This window comes from Bos grunniens, chromosome 28, assembly GCF_055505025.1.
Source record: "Bos grunniens cultivar Pamir isolate PY7600 chromosome 28, Bosgru_T2T1.0, whole genome shotgun sequence".
Taxonomy (NCBI): domain Eukaryota; kingdom Metazoa; phylum Chordata; class Mammalia; order Artiodactyla; family Bovidae; genus Bos; species Bos grunniens.
In genome coordinates, this window is record NC_141192.1 from 11,492,353 (window position 1) to 11,499,397 (window position 7,045).

Genomic DNA, 7,045 nt, shown 5'->3' on the forward strand with positions numbered 1-7,045 from the left:
CCGGGAGCCGGGATGGGGGTCGAGGGGCGGGGCCTCTGCGTGACGTCAGAGAACAATGACACCGCCGCTGGGGGCGGGGTGGGGGGAGGCGGGCACCGGGAGAGAGCAGAGGCGGGGGTCTCCCCGGGGGCTTGAGACTAGCGGAAGACGTACTGGCCCGGCTAGGGCCGCTGCCTGATTGACGAGGCCCGCTTGGGAGAGCGGACGTGCCACGCAGATTCGAGGATGGCCCCAGGCCTCCTGAGCAGGGATCAGCGCGGACCCTGGGCCAAAGAGGGAGCAGGCCGGAGTACTATCCCCCTCAACCCTCTTTTTAGAACATCCTTCAGAGGGCTTCTCTGACCCCGGCTTGAACTCCTTCAGGGCCGGCGAGATCATTCCTTCCACCACCGGAGGGAGAAGAGGCAAAATGAATTTGCCAGCCCTGAATTCATTCTCAAGGCTACGCTATTCTGACAGCCAGCAAACTCAGCCTGGATTCCTGAGAGCTCAGAGGACTGCAGCTCAGATCCACAGGGCTGGGGGTAGGAGGAGAAGGGAGAATGCCGGGAGCCTGCTTGATCTTCCCATGGGAAATTCTGCCTCCATATAGGAGCCATTAGGTACTCCTTTCTGGGCCTTAGTCTTTCCACTTGTCACATGGACTGTTATCAGGCGGCTACTTTGCTTCAGCTCTCACACAGGTGTCAGCTGAGCAGCCCTGAGTATGGTTGATGGTCTGAAAACCTTTGAGACCTCTAGGGACACCAGGGAGGACGGTCCCAGCACATTCCTGTGGGAGGGCACCCCAACCCCTCATCATCACGGTGGCCTGGGTTCCCTAAGTTGGGAAATGAGAGTAAGCTGAGAAACCCTTGAAGGCCTGACCCAGTGCTGAAAGGCGCTGAAAAGGTGATTCACTTGATGAAAGGTGGCTGGAGCAACAGCTGCCTTCCTTCCACCACCCCTCCACCCTGCCCCTCCAAAACCCGTAGCATTGCAGCAGTCAGAAAGCCATCCCTACCCCAGGTCCAAAACCTTAGGACAGAGTTTCTGGGTGTTTAAGAACCTGAAGGGCAAGAATCAAGCCCCAGCTGAGAACTAGGCCAGTTCCTCTTGCTTTGATGACCACCTCGGTCAGGTTGTTCAGTCAGTTCTCTAAACAATTTGTCCAAATCTCTTAGCCAGTGACAAAGTGTAGCTACTTCTAAAAAATGGGGGATGCAGATGACCTGAGGGGTAACCACTCATGTTCAAAAGCCCTATCCAGAAGAACTCCCGCTTCCACCTCCCTTGCCAGTTCCTTTTGCATTTGGAAACTAGGGGAGTGACTGAAGAGGACACAGGAGCCAAGCCCAGCACACAAAGAGGGCCCAGCTCTCTATAGCATGGAGCCAGCGGTAATCTCAGCTCTTCCCAGCTGGGCAAGCATGACATTTGATGGCAGCAACTCTAAGAAATCTCACCTCAGCCTTGAGTCTACCCTAGCCTCCTGAGGACCCTGGGCTCCAGTTCTTGAGACTCAGACACTTGCTGTCCCTATTCCAATTTTGAGAAATAATAAGGCATGTTGGATCCATATGGGCTCTTGGAAGATGCTGTGACTTAGTATGTGCCTACTGTGTGCTGGGTAGCGTGCTGAGGGCCTCTGAGGCATGAGTTCATTGAATTCTCACATTGCCTTGAGTTAGGTGCTATTAAACTGCACTGTGAGGGACTTGTCCGAAGTCAGCATGAGTTGAACTCAGGTCCTCATTAACAAAGTTTCCTGCTGGTCTCTCAGTCTCAGCTCTACATCCTCATCCCTAGACTCTCTGTGTGACCCTGGGGCAAGTAGCTAGCCCTCTCTGGGACTCTGTAAACCAAGAGCAGGGTTTCATGATGGTAATCAGGCCTCTTTGGGGACTGTTTGTTCTGAGCCCCCACCTTCATGGCCTTGGCCTCTGTGGGCCTGGAGGCCTGGGGTGAGGCAGAGAGGATGATGCTTTCACTTCCCAGCCACTGGGAGCTGGAAGATGAATTCCACCCAGCCCATGCAGGCCCATAAATCACCTGGCTTCACAGGCAGCTTCAGTGGCCAGCAGGACGGTGCAGGCTGCAGGAGGCTGGCCTATGGGCACCGGTGTGGGGCCCAGCCCACACCCACCTTCAGAACAGACTTCATTGCTATTAATTTCCTCACCCTCCACCCTCCAGGGATCCCCCAGCAGGAAAAGAAGATCATTGCTTAGGCCTTGGTAAGGGGAGCCGGGGGCCCAGAGGAAGGCAGTGGCTTAGGTCTTATGTAGGGTGTCCTGACTATGGTCCCCTCGAACAGGGGGCCCTCCATGGGCTGGGAGTGGGCAGGGGCCTGGTACCAGTGGGGATGAATTCCTACCTCTCCAGGATTGCCTCCTCTGTCTCCACTCCTCACAACCCCATCCCTAGAAGGGAGCCAGAGGGCTGAAGGCACTGGAGGAAAGTCACAGTTATTGAGTGCTTACTGTACACGGAACACTTGGGAAATAGGCTCTCATTACATCCTCTCCACAAGCCAGAAGGTGTAATTTGCCTCTGAGGAAAGAGGCTCAGAGAGATTTAAGTGACCCGCTCAGGACCTCACAGCTACTCAGTGGGTGAGGTCTGGGCTGGGCCTCTGGGTTGAGAATGAAGACTTGTCTTCATCTCCTCACCAGGCCCAGGCTCTGGTGCAGACAGGTTGACCTGCCAGGTGCTTCGAGGTGGAGGAAAGACTTGCTCACCAGGCAGTCATGGGGCCCTCTGGGGGTGGTGGAGTAATGGGGAGGACCTTTCATCTTCACACCTTGGTTGGATCTAGGAGGCATTTGGACCCTACCCAGCTCTGTGCCTCTAAGGGTGGGTGGAGATGAAGTCTGGCACAGAGCAGACATGCACAGAAGGCTCCTCTGGCCTGCCTCCTTTCTGTATTCCAATCAGATGGCCCGCTTCATTCTCTGAGGCCCTGCCTTCCCAGCCTCCAGAGCCTGAATCTCCCAGGCCCTTCCGCAAGGCTTGTTATCTTCTCAGTTGCTGTCACGGTGTTCTTCCCCCTGGTTCTAGTTCCACCACCATCTACTTCTTCCCATCGGGGGCCTCAGAGAATAAGCTGAGAGCCTCTCTCAGGAGCTGGGACATCCAGCCCAGCCCAACCCACGCACCCGACCTGCTGCCCAACTTACTTGGTGGCTTGAGCACGTCACAGACTCCATGCCTCTGTTTTCCCATCTGCCCTCAAGAGAGTGCGTGGCTCACGAGGAACGTCCAGGGCACTTTTGCCTTGGTGCGTCCTGCAGCTCTGTAGGTCTGAGCCTTCCACTTTAGGGTTTGGGGTTGGGGGGTGGCCGCCTTGGGGAGTGTGCTCAGTGGCCCCCTTTTGGCCTGGTGGGGACAGGGAAACTTCTGTATGTGGAGGGAGCTGTCCAGGACTGAGAATAGGTAACAGCCTTAACACCTCTTCTCACGGGGTACCTCTCACCCTCCCAGCCTTGCAGCGGCCCTTCTATGGGTGACTAAACTGAGCCTCAGATGGAGGCGGTGGTTTTCCCATAGCCACACAGCTGTAAAGTGTCAGAGCTGGGACAGGAACCAGGTCTCCTAATTCTTCACTTGTACCAGGGCTCCCAGAGCGGGTGATGGAGGAGCTCGTGCATGGGAACTCTGGGACAAGCGACTGGAGGAAGGTCAAACCTCCTACTTCCTTTCTGACAGGTCCAGTACCCTGAGGGGGCCTCCTTTCTGGCACTGGAGGGGGTGGGAAAAGATCTCAGAGCCTCAACCTCTGCCCTGCTCACCTGGCTAGCAGTTGCCTGGCCTCTCATACCCCTTGCTCTGACCCTGTCTTATAACCATGCTGGGTGGTTCCCAGAATTGTCTGTATTATACACATACTCTCCTCTGCTCTGCCTGCCTCCTGGGATGCACCCCTCCCTGCCTTTCAGGCTACATCTGCAGCCAACTGCTGGGAAGCTTCTTCAGATAACTCTGGCAGATCTGCTATGTAGTTGGTCTCACCCCCATGTGCTTCTGTACCCATAGCATTGTCATCGTTATAGAAACGACTTGGTAAGTTACTAGGTGTCAGGCACTGTGTATAAACTCCTCTAGTCCACACGTGAACTAATTATTAGTATTCATGTCTCCATTCTACAGACGAGGAGACTGAGGCACAGCGTTTCATTTGCCTGGTGTGACACTTCACTGGTCAGGGAGGTTATCTGGTGGGAACCCATGTCCTCTCCCTGGGGACTGCAGGCCGTATTGACTCACTGGTTTATCCTAGCACCCAATTTGCTGCTGAAAACTGATGGGCAATCAGGTGTCTTGGGAGATGCAGGGGGCACACAAGGATGAACTGGACCCAACCCTCTGGGAGCTCACAGGCTATAAGGGAGGACTGTCTATACCAAATGCCTCTCTCATAGTTTGGGAGAAAGAGGCTGATGGTCACCATATGAGGCCCAGTAAGCAGGTAAGGAGGTCTTGGGGAGACCATGGACCAGAGTGAAGTGTGGACCTGCCCAAGGTCACACGGCAAGTTTGAGGCAGCAGCCAGGTTGAGACCCTGGGCTGCCAGCCTGACATGCCTTCTTACACCTTGCAGCCAGCTGTAAGGTCCCTGTGTCTGTGCTTTTTCAAGGACACATGGTCCCAGACGCCTCCACGATGCTGAGCTGTTCAGTGAGTGGCTCTGGTCCTTCTCTCCCCTCTATTAAAATTTTTTAAAAAAAGGAAGAAAGAAAGAAAGAAATCCAGGCATTGTTCCTGACTGCAGCTGGTGCCAACTAGAATCCCGCCGAACAGAATGGAGCCGAGAGCGAGCCTGCCGCCCAGGGGCCAGGCTGCTGACACAGGGCCTTTCTCTTCTGCTTCCCACCGGGGGCCCAGGCTCACACTCTGCGGGCACCCTCTCCACCTGCCTCTCTGGCCCCAGCGCTGAGCCTCCCACTGCCCTCATGCTCTTTGTGAAAATCCGATGCCACTTGGGAGGGCCGTAGGGGCACTGCCGCCTCCTGCCTGCTTTCCTCACTCCACCAACCGCCCCCACCCCCTGCCCCACACAGCTTGAGGTGAGCCGGGCCTCCCTCCCTGCCAGCCCGGCCTTCCACCCTACCAGGAGGGGCCTGCGGATGCCTGTATGGGAGAATCACAGAAATCTTTCCTCCATGGAATCATTTGGAACACTGGTTTGATTTCAGAACACGCCAGGGTTTTCCATCCCACCCTCGACCTGATTTGTCAGGTACCAACCCTCAGCTCACCCACTGAGGCAGTCGGGAAGGCCTGGGGTCCGGTGACAAAGAGCACCGCAGAGATACACATGCGTTTAAACTCACTGATTCTCCTGTTCCCTCTGCACAAGAGACTAGCTAGGTCTTAGGAGAAAAAGCCTTCTCCAAATTTCCCCTTCATGTTCATTTCATCCACCCTCACTTGCCCCTTTAGAACTTTGAGCTCCGCTTTGCAACCTCACACCCCACCCCTACCATGAGCTGGTTTGGCGCAGGTTTCCCCAGATGTCACCTGTGAGAGTGACAGCCTGGCCACTACCCAATGTCCACTGTCCCAGTGCCTCTGAGCTTGACCCGGCTAGCAAAGCTAGCTTCCCGATCTACCACCTTCCTTGAGTGGATACGGGACTTTACAGTCTGTAAAGAGCATTTTCTTTCTTGCCTGAATGCCACAGCAGCCTCAGGAGGCAAGCAGAAGTTGTGCAACCCACTCAGCAGAGGAACAAACCGAGGCTTCAGGAGGCCTGGTGGTTTGGTCAAGGTCATACAGGAAGGGGCAGACCCTTCCTTTGGTCTGTTGGTTCCACGTCACTAAACAAGAGTGGGGACCCAAGTGGTAATGGCCTCAGACAATAGTATTCCCAGCTCTTTAAATGCTGCCAGGAGAAAGAATCTCAGACATATTGATGCTTTCAACAAATATTTATTGAATACCTGCTAAGTGCCTGGCACGAAACTAGGCACTGGAAATCCAACATGGCAAAATAGGTGTGATCTGTGCTGTCACAGAGCTTATATTTTGGTGGAGGAGAAAGGCCCCAGACAAACTGTGCAAGAAGCTGTGCCTGTCTCCCTTGCCCACTGGCCCAGCCCATGTGCCCATGGGCCACCACTGGCCCAGCCCGTGTGCCCTGGAAGGAGCTCTGGCAGGGAGGTTGCAGACGTGGGTTCTGGTCCCAGTGTTGCCACTGACTCCCTGTGTGACGTTGGACAGGGCTTTCCGTCTGTGAAATCTGCAAGCTTGTGGCTCCTCATGCCCTACTCCCAGCCTCTGAGTCAAGTGGTTAATAATTTCCTGGCATGAGTAATTACCCTGATTAAGTTTTTTTTTTCTTAAAACCTGACTTTCCATAGGCTCTGGAGCCAAAAAATAAGGTCTTTTGATATCATCCAATCCGAGTCTCCTCACTAAGGATGAACCCCTTGGCCTCATTTCTCCCCAGGCAGTAGACTGTCTCTTCTTGCATCCTTCCGGAAACAGGGAGCTTGCTCCCTTACATAGCAGACAATGCCCCGTGGTGCGATGGTAAATGTTTAACAGCTAGCTCTCCAAGGTAGGGAAAACCGGATTTGTAGTATTTGCCAATTTCCCAGGGTAGAAAATACTCCCACCATGGACAATTTTAAGCTGCCTTAATATCAACCAGGTCAGGCAGTTCCTGAAAATTTTAACAATCGGCTCCTGTGAGCCAGTCAGAACCAGCTCCAACACACACTGCCCCGCCCCACAGAGAAGCCCTGTCCAGCTTTACTTGCTGGGGAGTTCTTCCTGTTATTGAGCAAAACATCTAATTGTCAGGAACTCCAGCCTGGAAATGCTGAGCTACTTCTCTGGGGTGTCATAGAACAAGGGGTCCTTTGGTCCCCTGAAGCCCTTTAGAAAATTGGAGGAATTGACCCTGTCTCCCAGTGAGAGGGGTAGTTCCTGGGCCAAATGGGATCAGGGTATATCCACCCTCCTTCTCAGCCTCCCTCCCTCCTTCCATCCCCTGTTCCTCCCTTCTGTCTCCCCTCCACCTTTCCCTTCCTCCTTCCATCCCCTTTCCCTTCCTTCCTCC